Source organism: Mixophyes fleayi, chromosome 9 (assembly GCF_038048845.1).
Source record: "Mixophyes fleayi isolate aMixFle1 chromosome 9, aMixFle1.hap1, whole genome shotgun sequence".
Taxonomy (NCBI): domain Eukaryota; kingdom Metazoa; phylum Chordata; class Amphibia; order Anura; family Limnodynastidae; genus Mixophyes; species Mixophyes fleayi.
The window spans coordinates 6733239-6748132 of NC_134410.1; the positions used below are offsets into that span (position 1 = coordinate 6733239).

Sequence of the window (14894 nt, forward strand, 5' to 3'; positions counted from 1 at the left end):
ATCACTGATTAGAAGTGATGACGGCTGTGTATACATGCTAGAGCATGTGTTTGTATCAGTAGCTACTGTAAAAATGTATTTTATGTAAAAAAATAAATAAATAAAAAGCTTTAATTATTAATGGGTTGTCATTAATGACTATATTATTAACAGGTAACATTAAATGTTTTTTTTTTTCTGTGCGCTCTTTTGGGACTTTATAGGGCAGCATGGTGGCTCAGTGGTTAGCACTTCTGCCTTACAGCACTGGGGTCATGAGTTCAATTCCCGACCATGACCTTATCTGTGAGGAGTTTGCATGTTCTCCCCGTGTCTGCGTGGGTTTCCTCCGGGTGCTCCGGTTTCCTCCCACACTCCAAAAACATACTGATAGGTTAATTGGCTGCGAACAAATTGACCCTAGTCTGTCTCTCTCTGTCTGTGTGTGTGTGTCTGTGTGTGTATGTTAGGGAATTTAGACTGTAAGCTCCAATGGGGCAGGGACTGATGTGAAAGAGTTCAGTGTGTACAACGCTACGGAATTAGTGGTGCTATATAAATAAATGGTGAAGTTAATGATGCCATATGTATCGGATGTATCCTGCAGTGTATTGTCTGTTAGAGCAGAGTGGACCTAGACCCGTATTCATCAATAGACGTATCTTTACATCCGCTCCTTGTTGAATACAGACGTGCAAATACCCAATGTATGTCTTTTTTTACAATAAAAAATAAAAATGTACATTACGTTCGTTTTGCATTTGTTAATGAATCACGCCCTGTGTGTACAGCCAGGGAGTTAATCTGTCCCAGACACTATGAATTTATAGCACAACAGTGACTTTAATAGATCTCATGCAAACAAGTTGCTTTTTTTAAAATTGAAACTTGTGTAATATAAAAAGGATATTTGAAAGTCAACTTATTGTTCCATAACAATGCTTCTAAGAGTTTGAAAATAACCCGCCCTAATCAGGAGAGAAGATCTCCCATTTGAATCATTAGATACATTGTAACACCCACCAAACTGGAGGAAAAGTTGGATTCTGTTACTTTGCTGACCACACCCAACGTCCCACAAAACTGAAGATCAGAAACATTTCTCTTCTAATCGCTATTTTTAGTGTTTGGTTTTGTTTTGTGCAAAATAATGTAAATCATTTAAAACTGCTGTCATTTCCAAATCAGGGAAATGTTTTTCATCACTCGGAAGCATAATGGATTTTTGAAAAGTAGAATGATGTCTGAGCCCGTTAAGAGCTCTACGAAATCTATTTAAAAGGCTAATTTATTGGCATTAATCAAATATTGTGTAATAATTTAAATGCCCAGAGGGAACAGAAAAGTGAATAACGATTGCAATCATTTGATCATTAAATGGAGGATATGAAACAAAAATACAAATTTGAACATCTGCAGGAATCAGATTGAAAAATGTGGAGTTAAGGCAGTTACTCCCAAGTGTGAGGGTCGTGTTATTCAAATGTTTCTCAATGGGGGGAAAACTTGAAATGAAACATATTTAGAAATCTAAGTGCAAGTATATATATATATATATATATATATATATATATATATATATATATATATATATATGTGTGTTTATAAGATGGGCACTTCTTGTAATTTCCAGTATACAGCAAAGGTGTGTGTGTGATATATATATATATATAAAGATAGAATGGATATAATCCAATGATTTATACTGTATTTGGCACCTATGAGAAGCTTTGTGCGTTATTATTTTTGCTGTAGTATTTTGGATTTCAAACTGTTTTTTTTGCTTTGGGGACAGATTACAGGTCAGTAACTAGGACGATGCATTATGTTCCAATTCACAATGTGCAAAGCCGAGGGGGGTGTCAGTGTGGGATTAATATGCTTAATAATTAGTTTCATTGGTTTATATTATGTTTATATTACTGGGGCTGCGAGCTACCCGTCCATCTGTCTTCATCATAATCATCAACGTCACCATTTATTAATATATCACTAGTATGTTCCACCAAGCTTTACAATTTGGAACAAAAATAGTAGTAAAACAATACTGGGTAATACAGACAGAGAGGTAGCAGGGTCTTGCCCACAGAGCTTACAATCTGTCCTCAGCCTAGAGGGACCCAACTAATTGCAGAAAGACAAATAAGAAACAGGGAGAAAATATGGGGGTCCAGGGAGGGTGCTAGTGGGAGGACTAACACTTAAAAATGGCTAATACCCCCTGTGGGTCAGGTACTCACTTCAAGATGTTAGGGGGCAATTGTTCTCTCTCGACCAGGATACTGAAATATCTGGTGTCTGCTGTGCCAGCTTATGCCCATAAATCAGCTTCACAATCACGGTTCATAGACACATAGAATTTGACGGCAGATAAGAACTGCTTGGCCCATCTAATCTGCCCATTTTTACTCTATGGAAACCTCAAACCTTAGTTATTTGAAAGGATATCCTTATGTCTATGCCAAGCATGTTTAAATTGTTCTAATGTATTAGCCTCTACCACCTCTGATGGGAGGCTATTCCACTTATCCACTACCCTTTCTGTAAAGTAGTTTTTCCTCACATTTCCTCTGAATCTACTTCCCCCCAGTGTCAGTGCATTGTCCTCATGTTCTAATACTTCTCTTCCTTTGTAGAATGTTTCCCTCTTCAATTAGTTACTTTAGCATTTACTAACAGAAAGTATAGTATTGTTAATTAATACAATGGACAGAGATTTGGGAATATGATATGATGAATAATTAGTTCATTAGTTGGTCGCATACATTTGGCTTGTAAATCAGCGATCATTGGCCAACTCCATAAGTGGCATAGTGACTCATGACTTGGGTCCCCACAAAACTTGCATTAGTGTATATTTTGATTGGTCGTATTATTGTATCATTTTAAATGTAACACAATAATATAATTTTTCCCCCTATTTTGGCAAACTACTGGCTATAAAGAAGCTGAATTTAAATAGGGGTTAAATAGGGTTAATGAAAAGTACACAATTTTAAATATTTCTGAATGGAATCCAAGTTGCTAGGAAGCATCTGGCCGACGTCCAATTTGTATTGCAATATGTTTTGTCAAAGCCAAGTCCTTTGTTTCTTCAGTCCGCTGTTCAATTCATTACGGTGCTAAATGGAAAAAAAAAAAAGGGAGAGAAAAAAAAAGAAAGAAAAATGGGAGGGGCTTATTGCAGTACTGACCACATGACCAGTCTGGCATCCATCCAAACCGGAGTTACTAATACAAAACGCAGCCCCTGTTCTAAGTGAGAGCAGTCACTGCAAAGACTCTTGGCAGAATACAGCCCTCCTTGGAAGTAGTCAGCCTTCTGCAATTGACACAGGCAGCTTGCATCTTGGAATCAGCATAGGAAGCTGTAATCTGCTCTCTCACAGCCTAGCTACACAGTCACCAGAAACATGAATCTCAGGCTCTGGATCCTGGCACTTGTCCTGCTCATTTTAACCTTCACTTCAGCTTTTGGAGGTGAGTCTAACTCCTTGTCCTACACTATCACACATGTAGCTATTTCAGAGGAATGTTAAAATATTTGCAAAGATTGCATGCCTTTATTTATTTTATTTTTTTTTGCAAAAATTTAATTCATTCCCAATATATTTCATAAACGAGAATGCATGCAAATAAAACGGTCCAAACTTTGTGCAGAAGAGCTTGCAATCTTCCATTGCAGATTAACTGCACTGAGAGATGTTTTAAGCTATTATGTTAATAATCAACTGATACAGTTCATTGAGCCGTCAAGGCACCATATCATGAATATTAGTATGTTTTGGTCCTGTGATAAAAACAAACAAATCCATTAACTTTAGCTTGTTGCTTTATAGAAAGTAATTAGCAACATTTTATGATATGCTGAGATATTGCAAGTGTTTAACTTAGCTGTCACCTGCAAAGACAAGTTCTTAGTTTATCGATAATACCATCCTGAATAAAATTATTTGAAGGTTTGTTTATTTTTGTTCATTATATTATACAGTTTGGCAAATGTTATTTCTGTCATTGTGTCAAAGTTCTATATTTGTGTTTGATGCTGATTTTAAGAATGTTGTGTTATGCATTGTGTTGTAGTAATGGATCCATAGCCATTCATGCAATGTGCATAGCTTGCATACATTATTCATGCCTGGATATGCACAATAAGTAAAGCATTTCAGCTTTAGTATAGAAGTAGTATTGTGTGTCATGGTAACATATGTTAGAACAATAGCAGAAATCTCTAATACTATGACACAAAATAGTATCCAATCATTTTATTATAATTTAATGTGGCTGAGTTCAGACTCTGGCATCTGGTACAAAATTATTATTACAACAAGGATAAAAGCTTTGCACTTTGTAAATACATTTAACGGGCGCCTTTTGATCTAATGGATTTAAAGTACAACCTCTGTGAAGGATTGAAAAAAAAATTAGATAAGTGCAGTTATCAAGAACAGCATTATTAAGTATACCGGGAGAGTCTGTGCAAAAGAAACACAAATACAGCAACTATATCTGTGTGTGTGTGTGTTAGAGAATTTAGACTGTAAGCCCCAATGGGGCAGGAACTAATGTGAGTGAGTGCTCTGTACAGCGCTGCGGAACTAGTGGCGCTATATAAATAAATGGTAATAATATTTACAACAGAGCGCAACGTATGTAATAATACAACAATATCCAATAAACATTCCTTGTGGCTTAAATACTTTTACTCCCATCTCCCTAAATTCTAGTTACAATTTGTACAGAGTGCAATGAGCCTACAGTAGTTCTGAAGGTGCAGTGTCCTAATGACAATACCTCAATTATAAGTTATTATTTAATGCGGTTTATTTTTAACATACAGTGCCCCCAGTGGCGTAAAATGTAATTGCAGGTGGGATAATGCTTCACTGGTACCTTCTAACCATTCATTCCTTAGACATACTAAAGGAATGTCCGACAAAATAAATAATTATTTTTAAAAGAAAATATTTAATTAGATTGTTATTTTTCTGGGAAAAAAATGTTTGCTTTTCTAGATTAACAGGGTGCACTTGTTATCTTATGGCATTGAACTGTTGGTGAGGATTCTTGGAAAGATCAGATAGGGGTTATGTAAATATGGAGAGTTAATAAATCACAGGATCTCCGCTGTTTGCCCTGGATGGTGGGATGTGGTCTGATTTAATGTACACCTGGCGGCCACTGCTAACGCTTATGTTTTATAAGAGACCTCGTCGCCAAGTCGTACAGTATAGAGGTGTTGTAGGCGAATTCTCACCTGTTGCAGATGTGACTTCGCTCTGGGGGGGTCAATATCTTACTGGACTCTGCAAACCCATTACACTACTACCTGGTCTGATTAACCTCCTGATAACAGAGACTGTCTTGTCACTGTTTGCAAGGAGGTGAAAGCTGATATACTTAATATGAAGAGGCTTCCTCATCTGTCTGTCAACTGGAGCAGCTTATAGACAAATGAGAAATTTCTGCTTAGAGGCAGAGGTCTGTTGCCTGTTGCCAAAATCTCTGTCTTCTAAAAGGTGTGATGTGTTTGGTGATACTAACGAGACCTTGGAACAATTGCTGAGAGATTTTGCAATGACTGGAAAACATTTACCTTTAATTCTTAAGTTACATAAGCGCCACTAAACTCCCACCTTCACGATTTGTTATTGTATGGGGTATAAACTGCAATTAAGGCTGTGTGATGTATTTATACCCTGCCATAAACTTAGACAGCTCTGACCTCCCTGCAAGCTGCTGACTGTTTGCTATTAGCGAAATACTGGCTGTAGTTTTTTTTTTACCATCCAAATGTCTTTAACATTTCGTATCACAATATTGTCATATTAACCTTTAAACCTTGGGGACAAAATTCATTCATAGAGATTTTTATGGGACTAGTATTAGTGTATTCTATACATGTTCTAATATAAGTACTTGTAGCTATCATGTAATGTGCACACACAAGAGCATTAAATCCCATTAACAATCTATACTCCAGTGTATATTTACTGCTAATGGGGAGGTATTTACAATACCCAGCTATAACATAGACATTGCTGGCAATCTGATCTCATGTCTTTAAACTTTACATTATAATCATTCCTCATCATGTTTGATTGTGATCCCGTCAGTGAACAGTATTGAATAAGCCAAGATAATTTATATTTTTTGTATTTATATTACATGAATCATTGTTTATTTTTCTACATAGCTGAAGATAATTGAAGATATTTTCTATGGCTTGTAAATGCCGATCTCCATTGTCTAACAATCCCCCCTCCCTACTTGTTACATCTCCCTCACCCCACCCATAGGAATCTCCTTTACACACTGTTTCAACTACTGGTAAACATATTGTAACTGTAACCTTCAAGGAAACACAAAGAAGTGACCAACCATTGTAACTGAATACTGAGCACAGGAGATTATCTCTGTCTTCCAGGGCTTTGATCAGATTTCCAAATACATTGGGAAGGAAGCTGAAGGAATTGTCCACTTGTTTTATTCTTTATAATGTATTGTTTCAAAAATATTACACTGATCATCTTCTGTGTGGCACTAAATTACACATATTCAGAGTTTGTTGGTCAAGCAGTCCCAAGGGACTTGGTGTGAGCAAGTTACTCTGATTATTGGTCCAACTTTCAGGTCCAGATGAGCTTCAACTTCACATGTGGCTCACACACCATAAAATCACACATGCTTCATTGGTTTGTGTTTTGTTGTGACTGAAGTAGCACAATGACTAAGGAGATCAATATATATAGTAACTAGGCATCTGTGTAGCAATACAATACAAATGAATGGTCCAGTAGACACACTACATTAATATGCAAACAACACATAGAGTAATGCATTGTGTGTAAGATATTTGAAGCCATGTGTGGCTATTGATTAGACTTATGTATCGGACATCCACTGCAAAAAATGTGGTATATCAATAAACATTATTTACAATCAGGCTTTGTAAAGCAGAACCTGGACTAACGAACCCCCTTATAGATGTGTAAAACTTTAAAAACAGGTCCACAAAGCTGACCCAATTGTAAAGCGCTACAGAATATGTTGGCGCTATATAAATAAATGATGATGATGATGACTTGTTCCAATGTTTGGCTATGAAATTTTACACAATTCATAGCGCAAATGTGGACTTAAGTGTTCCAGGCCCCTAACAACGCCAGGTGGCAGAATGACCTGACCACCATCGTTTATAGCTGATCGATTACTGCAAAATGCAAATTTGCAAATACAGCGCTGAATGGCATTCTGGGGAATAGCGGAACTCAAAGGTCGTAGGACCATAACATTACACTTCTGGGAAACAGGAACCTTGATTCACACAAGACGTCGGTCATCTCTACCCACTTGTAAGTGTCTTTTCTTCAAATCCCATTAGTGAAGACACACAGCAAGATCTGAGGCAGGATAGTACCCCTGAGGCTGTATGTTAGCTATACCCTGATACATTGTGTGACCTCCACATTATCTCTATTGCTGGATGTTTACCCAACTGATGCTGGTAATGTAAGACATCCACAGAGCAGGAAGGATTATCTAACAGATAGTATCACATGTGCGTGCTGGAGCACCAATACGAAGAGCAGTCCTTCATATCATGGGCAGGCATCAGGTACATTCTGGATACTTATCACTCTTAGCATAAACACTAAAAGAAACGTTTATGTCAAAAGATGTTTGTCTTCTTCATCACACGCTTAGTTCTTTATTTAATCATTAGAATTTTTGTTGCCTGTTCTTTAAATTGTCTATCTCTTTTTAGATATACCAGACAAATATTGCTGACCTCAGATAGCCGACATGCCAGAGAATAGTCCAACTTGGAGCCAACATGTTGGCGATTTGCAGACAGTGCCGCCGATATCGCTACGCAAGTGGCTACGATATCGCTAGACAGCTAGATTGAGTTGCCCACTTTTGGGCAATGCCCCTTTAATATAATAACCCCCCTCCCCCCATGAATCAAATTGGAGGGTTCCCCCATGGATCTCCCTCTTTAGCTGAAGATTGGAGCAGATTGTGTTTGCTGTTGGCTCATTTTTGTTAAAGTTAATTGGCTTCTTTTTGTTGCTGATCACATTGAGTTATTATACTTCATCCAATACTCTTGAATAGGGCTCTAAGGAACTCTACTGACGTGGACTGATTGAATTGAGTCCTTCAGAATGAGCTTTCATACAGTCCGCTTCCCAGATTCAAATAGGGGAACAGAAAACCTCCCATGCAGCAGAAGGGCAACAAGGTAAAAAAGTTTGTAGCTGCCTATAAGATGAATAGGGAAAGAAGGGAAAGAAGGGAAAGCAAGAGCTTGGGACAGTCGTAACAAGGTTTCCGTAGATGAACCTGCGGAAGGATCATTAACGACCCCCTATTTAGCACAGGAGGATATAAGGGGGTTTAACATTCCAAAAATAAACAATGAACCTTAGTTGTTGATAGTGGTCGGATGTAGATTATACATTGTATAGACAATTCACCTGTTGCTAAGTCCTACCTGACAACTCTCAAGGAATCTCTTGTAGACTCTCAAATTCCAAGCAGGTCTCCCAAGAGAGAAGGCCATTCGCTCGCACCCTGCCCACTTCCTTGATGTCATTGTGTGGTAGGGACAAAATGACACTATTTTCTGCGCTCCACCCCCCTTCCCCTGTACTCACCCATCATCTCTCTTCTGGGATCTACTGAAGGGGAAAGTAAAGAGTCAGCAAGTATACATTAAGTAGCAGTAATCTGGTTATATTCAGTCTTGGATCCATGCCCTCAATTCTTGTTTTGCCCAAAGGCCGCTGCCTGTTGTTCTTACCTCTCTTACCAGCCAGCATGGTCTCTAAGTATCACAGACATAAGAAGCTGGTCTCCTAGCCGCCTAACATTTACTCTTCTGTGTCTATAATTGTCCAATGGGGGCCACTTAATGTAGCCTCACTATTCATGCGTTACACAGTATCCTCTTCGATCCAGTTACATGTCTGACCAAAGTGTTAATCCTCTAACAAATCCATTACATGATTAGAGCAAGGGCTCTGTTTATCAAATGAATTCCACCCTTTCAGTCATTTTTGTTATTTAATACAATTAATTACGTGAATCTAAATTAAACTTTCACAACGTATCTCAGTAGGCCAAATCCAGTGACCTGATTCTAACATTTAGTTATAACCTGTCAGCCTCCTGTAGGAATTGTCACCCAACACTGGGCCCCCTGGTTACACACTGATTGAGATACAGTAGTGACCTTTCAGATAAAATACCCTTCAGTCTTTTTACCTACTAAAGTGCACGTACAAAACGCACACACTGTACGGGAACTCTAGTGTGTGTTTAATGTCAACAGTAATGTCAACCAGAGTCAGCTGTAGAAGGGAATCTGCGGAATAATGCAGTACATTATATTTCAGTTAAAGACTATGAAAATGGTGCATTATTAATGAGAGAATAATATGTATATAACACGAGTCTCAAACGAAAGCTCAAGATTACTTCTGTATAGATTGCGGAGATCATACAAGTGTGAGATGTTGGATCCTCCACAATATTTCATCTTTATCTTTTACAGATATATATTAAACCACACATGTATGTTGTATAAACCTTTAAAGTGAGGCTTTATATCGGAAATGGCTCCAGAATGTGAAATAAACAATCCACGATAGGAGATCTCACAGTTTGTTTTTTTTAAGCTTAAATACACCCAACATTTTAGAAATTGCACTCACACCTTCTTTATTTTGGATTTACAATTGTCTAATTTCCTAAAGCAAAACCTACTATCCTGCCTAGTAAACATGATTGTTAGACAGTGCTTGGCTGCCCTCCAACTCTTTCTATCCCTATAGGGGAGGGGGGGGGTTCCTAGTGCCTGGAAACCCCCCATCCAAGCCTGGGGCACTGTATAATTGAGGTGGCTGGACCCTGCTCCCACTGCACACAGCTCTGCTTGAAAAGGGAGAGCTGCGTGCACCTAACAGTAGTGCACGCAGCAATGCCCATGTATATTATGGGGATAGGAAGAGTTGGAGAGCAGCCAAACACTGTCTAAAATTATAGTCACGCCCCCACACATGCTGGCCACGCCCACTTGCGGCATGGTGTGGAAACCCCCCTCTGTTCTTATGGTGGTCTGAGTACTGGAGGACAGCTCTGTAGACGTACTAAATCTATAGACGTACTATGGCTTTTAGAGACCCCGTTGGCATGAAAACCAGTGAGCTTGTTTCGGATACAGATAGAATCTGGAAAATAGCCATAACTGTTGTCATATGGAAATACTCAGATACCTTTTATATTGCATTAACTTTAATGTAGATATAGTAGCCAATTGGTGGAGTTATATACGAGTCAATTTACCCTCGTACACTTCCTAAAAGTCCACAGCAGAATTAAGTTTATAGAAGTTTGGGAGGAATATTGGCTACACTGTCATTCTAAGTAGTCACTTTATTTCCACTATGTCTCATTTCAGGATATAGAGGTCTAATTGAATGAATTTCACCTCAGGAGGTAGGAGAGCAGAAGCTGTATTGCTGCAGACAGATATATGATGCAGCCTTTGTCACACAATAGCTCTTTCACTCACTAACAAAACTCATTTTGTCCGATGATTTCCGTACACAGAGAAGAGCAGAACAATGATGATTCCAGTCCTCTAGTAAAATTATAAAACCCAGCCTGTACCACGGATAGCCCAAAGTTAGTTCCAACCCCCTATCCTTTAATTAGAACTAAAAACAAACTTATATTGAAGAAACCAGAGAAGTGTGATCTATACAATGTTACAAAGGGCTGATTCTAGCTGCACAGAAGGGATACAATGTAACTTTATTAGCATGAATGAATGAGGATGCATATTGTCTAGTAAGCATTACTGCTACAATCCAGGAAGTTGGTAGTTAGACAATATATTATTCACATGTGGGCTGAGCATGACTCTCATGTACATTGTTTAAAGAGCTTTCAAATTGAACTTCTGAAGTCTGTCGTTAACCACAATCAGCTTCCTTTTCACCCCGGCCACTAAGTGATTTGAAGCGAGTGATCTCCAAGAGCCTTATATATAGGGGCTAGTTACCAAGAACAGGATTCTGTACCTAATACTAAATGAAACGTTGTAGAATTCTTTTTTCACGAAACATTCAGCCATTCATAAATACCCTACATAGTAACTTCACTTTAGTACATTCATGATGATAACTAAAAAAATTGTTGGATATTTAATTTGTTCATATTGTTTCACTATTTCTCTAAAGCCAGGAATAAATTTACTGATGTCGCCATTTTCAACCAATCTGGAATGTGTGTAGACCCAACATGATTGGTCAAAACACTGTTAAATTAGATCCGATGGGAAGGATGAAACCTCCTATCGGCTCATGATCTGTGATCATGTCTTTTCTAGAAATATGTGGTAGTTGTGATCTCTATTTCAGCCCATATAGCAAATCATCATCATCATTTATTTATATAGCGCCACTTATTCCGCAGCGCTGTACAGAGAACTCACTCACATCAGTCCCTGCCCCATTGGAGCTTAATGTCTAAAATTCTTAACACACACACACACAGAGACACAGAGAGTCTAGGGTCAATTTTTTTGATAGCAGCCAATTAACCTACTATTATGTTTTTGGAGTGTGGGAGGAAATCGGAACACCTGAAGGAAACCCACGCAAACACGGGGAGAACATACAAACTCCACACAAATAAGGCTATGGTCTGGAATCGAACTCGTGACCCCAGCGCTGTGAGGCAGAAGTGCTAACCACTGAGCCACCATGCTGGACCTGTACAGATTGTTAGTCAACGTTCAGTAATCCTGCCAATCAGCAATGAAATGACACAATTTATTACACAATAGGCAAATTACAAATGTAAAAAAATATCCTCCTCTAAATAATAATCTTAGATATGTCACTCCATGCTCAATGACTATGACTCCCATCATACTCTAAGAACACATTCATTATGAAGATTAATATACTTTCTATTGTCTATTATAAGGATATTTTAATTCACCAGAAACCATAGAGCAGAGGTGTCCAAGTCCAGTCCTCAAGGGCTACCAGCAGGTCATGTATTCAGGATTTCTGTCTGTAGAGACAGGTGAGATAATTACTGACCCAGCCAAATAGATTAACTCACCTGTGCATGGTTAGAGAAATCCCGAAAACATGAACTGTTGGTAGCCCCAGAGGACTGAATTTGGACACCTCTACCACAGAGAGAACTTGCTGATCATTCCAGACATTAGAACCTAGGATGTCTTTCTGAATAATCACACTGATCTCTGCAGAGAGCAATAAGGTGAATTCCAGATTACACGTCTGTCACCTGCCCCAGCATGAATCCATTATAAGCAAAGCAGTATGCAGGGTGCTAAGTCAGTAACTGCAAATCACACATCTCCTCCTCTATGGAGCAACACAAGGGTGAAAGGTTTTATTCCAAACCTGCCCTCCCACCTGTAAATTACGGCAGGATCAGAAGAGACACGAAAGATCAATCAGAATATTTGTGTTTTTAGAGCAAATGTTGCAGAGAGTTTTCATTTTAGGGCTGAGCACAAATTATGATCAGCAGTGAACATAGAACAGATACAAGTTAGATTTTGGGCAAAGGTTACAGGTGCTGGCTTCGCCTTTGAAGGTTTTTGGTTCTGTAGCCTTGCTGTGATTTCTCAGGCTCACAAGATTATTTACTCCCAGTTACATTGGGAAAGGATGTTAAATAAGACCCAACAGTTGTAAATCACATGTAACCAACATATGTAAAACAACACACATAGAAAACAGAGGTTCAAAGATATTTTGTTTGTAATGAGCTGTTTGATGGCTCATTCATCACCCTCACAGTCCGCTTTCTGTACACTGATGCAATTGGGAGAGATGTTTGATGTCTCACAAACAAGAAGTACCTATAACTCGCAGCTGAACGACTGCTGCCCACCTGCATTTAATAAATAGGTTCCAGATACTTCAAGGATAATTCAAAAACAAAAAGTGGAATTATATGAGATAAAAAGTCACTTACCTGTGCTCCCCCAGTTTTCCAACTTGGAGGGTCCTACGAAGCCTGGAACAGTCCAAACACCTCTCTCCTGCTTGCTGTGGCTTTCGTTCAAACCTTGTGGAGTTGTCAAAGCCCCTCCCCCATGATCTCTGTATTCAGATTAATAGTGGCCTATTACTGATACTTCATAGCATATTACTTTACAAGCAAACCAACAGGAGCATTAAACCATGATATAAAGTTCACTTGCTGGCATCAAATGATACATTTTATCAATTGGACAATGAAGCTGATTTCAAGTACAGCCACTTAAAATACAAGTCACAAGAGGGACACTAATAACATTAACAATTTTAATTTGTGTGGCCTAAATCGGACGCAGAGCCACGTATTTAGCCGTGGCACCGAACAACTTATTTAAATAGTGTCAAAATATATTACGCAGTGCTGTACAGAGAACATTTATTATTCATATTGTTCCCTGTCCCATTGAAGCTTACGATTTAATTTACCAAACACAAAACCAGCAGCCAATTAACCCATCAGTATGTTTTCAGCCTGTGGGAGGACAAATGAGCACCCGGAGGAGACCCAGGAAGAATATACAAATGCCGCACAAATAGGAACCTGTTTAGAATTGAACTTGTGACCCCAATGCTGTGGGATAGCAATGCTAACCACTGCACCACTGCGTTACCCATTAGTGTGTTTCCAGCTTCATAGACAGCAAGTCTTAAGTGCATAAGAAAAACAAAATCCTCTGTAAGGTTTAAAAGTTTCAGGAACTTGCCAGAACTGAAGATATTTCATTACAGAGGGCACGAGATTTCAGTGAAAATAACAAGTTGTCTAGCCATGGTAAGGAGAATTAAATATACATTTGTGAAAGTTAAATCATGCTTTTTAATATTGGTGGAAGTTTCAGTATTTTGGAATACAGAATCTAAGGAGATTTTTGCATAGTAAATAATAGTACACAGGCTGGTTCAGTACAGCAGTAAGTGCAAACAGAGAAGCTTACATGGGGCAATAGAATGGCGTACTGCAAGAGGACCTTTGTCCTAGATAAAGGTATTTATACAATAAGGAATACAGCTTGGAATCTGGATTGTGAGGAGGAGCTTACTGTCAATTAAACATAAAATAAATTGAATAGGAAGTTTACAGAGTAATTAGTGTTTAGTAGATGGTGGAACATGTAAAGAGACAATTCCAGATAAGAGGGGCCAATCACAATGTACAAGCCCCTCCATCTGACTCTGCAGTGATAATTATCTGCACAAACACCAGTCGCGGCTTTATAAATACCCAGCTGGCAAAGAGCCAATCCCCATCCAGGCTGGAACGCTGAGGATTCCGGGATGTTTCCTGCAGAAGTGATACAATGTGTCTCCTTAATGGAAGATACAATGAAAATGGTTAGTTTGCAGGATGGGCTCTATCGGAGTCATTAGACCTAATAAGTGAAGTAATTAAGGAAAATGAGCAATGCACTGGGCTGCTTTCTGTCTAATTTCCCTGTTTGAATGGCGGGATCTCTGGACTGACTGTATTGTGTTACACATGGTGTAATAACTTATTGTGTAAATGCAAAAAGCGGCAACATTCCCTGTTGTCATTTCTGCTAATGATATATATGACGCAAATGGGCAACATATACAAAGAAGAAATAAAACATATCAATATTTGTGTATATGTAACATACTGGTGAGAGTTGGTGGTGGGGCAGGAGGGCAATTACCCCCCTAGCCCCCTAGACCACTCTTGATTTTCTAGATGAGGGCAGCTACAACTAGTGCCACTGTAAATAGTACCAATGTGGCCAGGTACTTGAGCTCATTAGTCACTGTTGACTTCACAGAAGGCTTAAGGAGAGCAAGATATCATTAGCATGAGTTTATTTA

General features: G+C 38.6%; 1 protein-coding gene across 1 annotated transcript in view; it reads right to left on the bottom strand.

Annotated features, from left to right (window-relative positions):
* Nucleotides 1–13126, bottom strand: part of XPNPEP2 (X-prolyl aminopeptidase 2) — a 131647-nt gene extending 118521 nt beyond the window's left edge. The window contains exon 1 of the mRNA XM_075186243.1: nucleotides 13012–13126. The gene's annotated coding sequence lies outside the window, so the exon portion shown is untranslated. The remainder of the gene's footprint in view (nucleotides 1–13011) is intronic.
* Between the last annotated feature and the right edge of the window lie 1768 nt (nucleotides 13127–14894).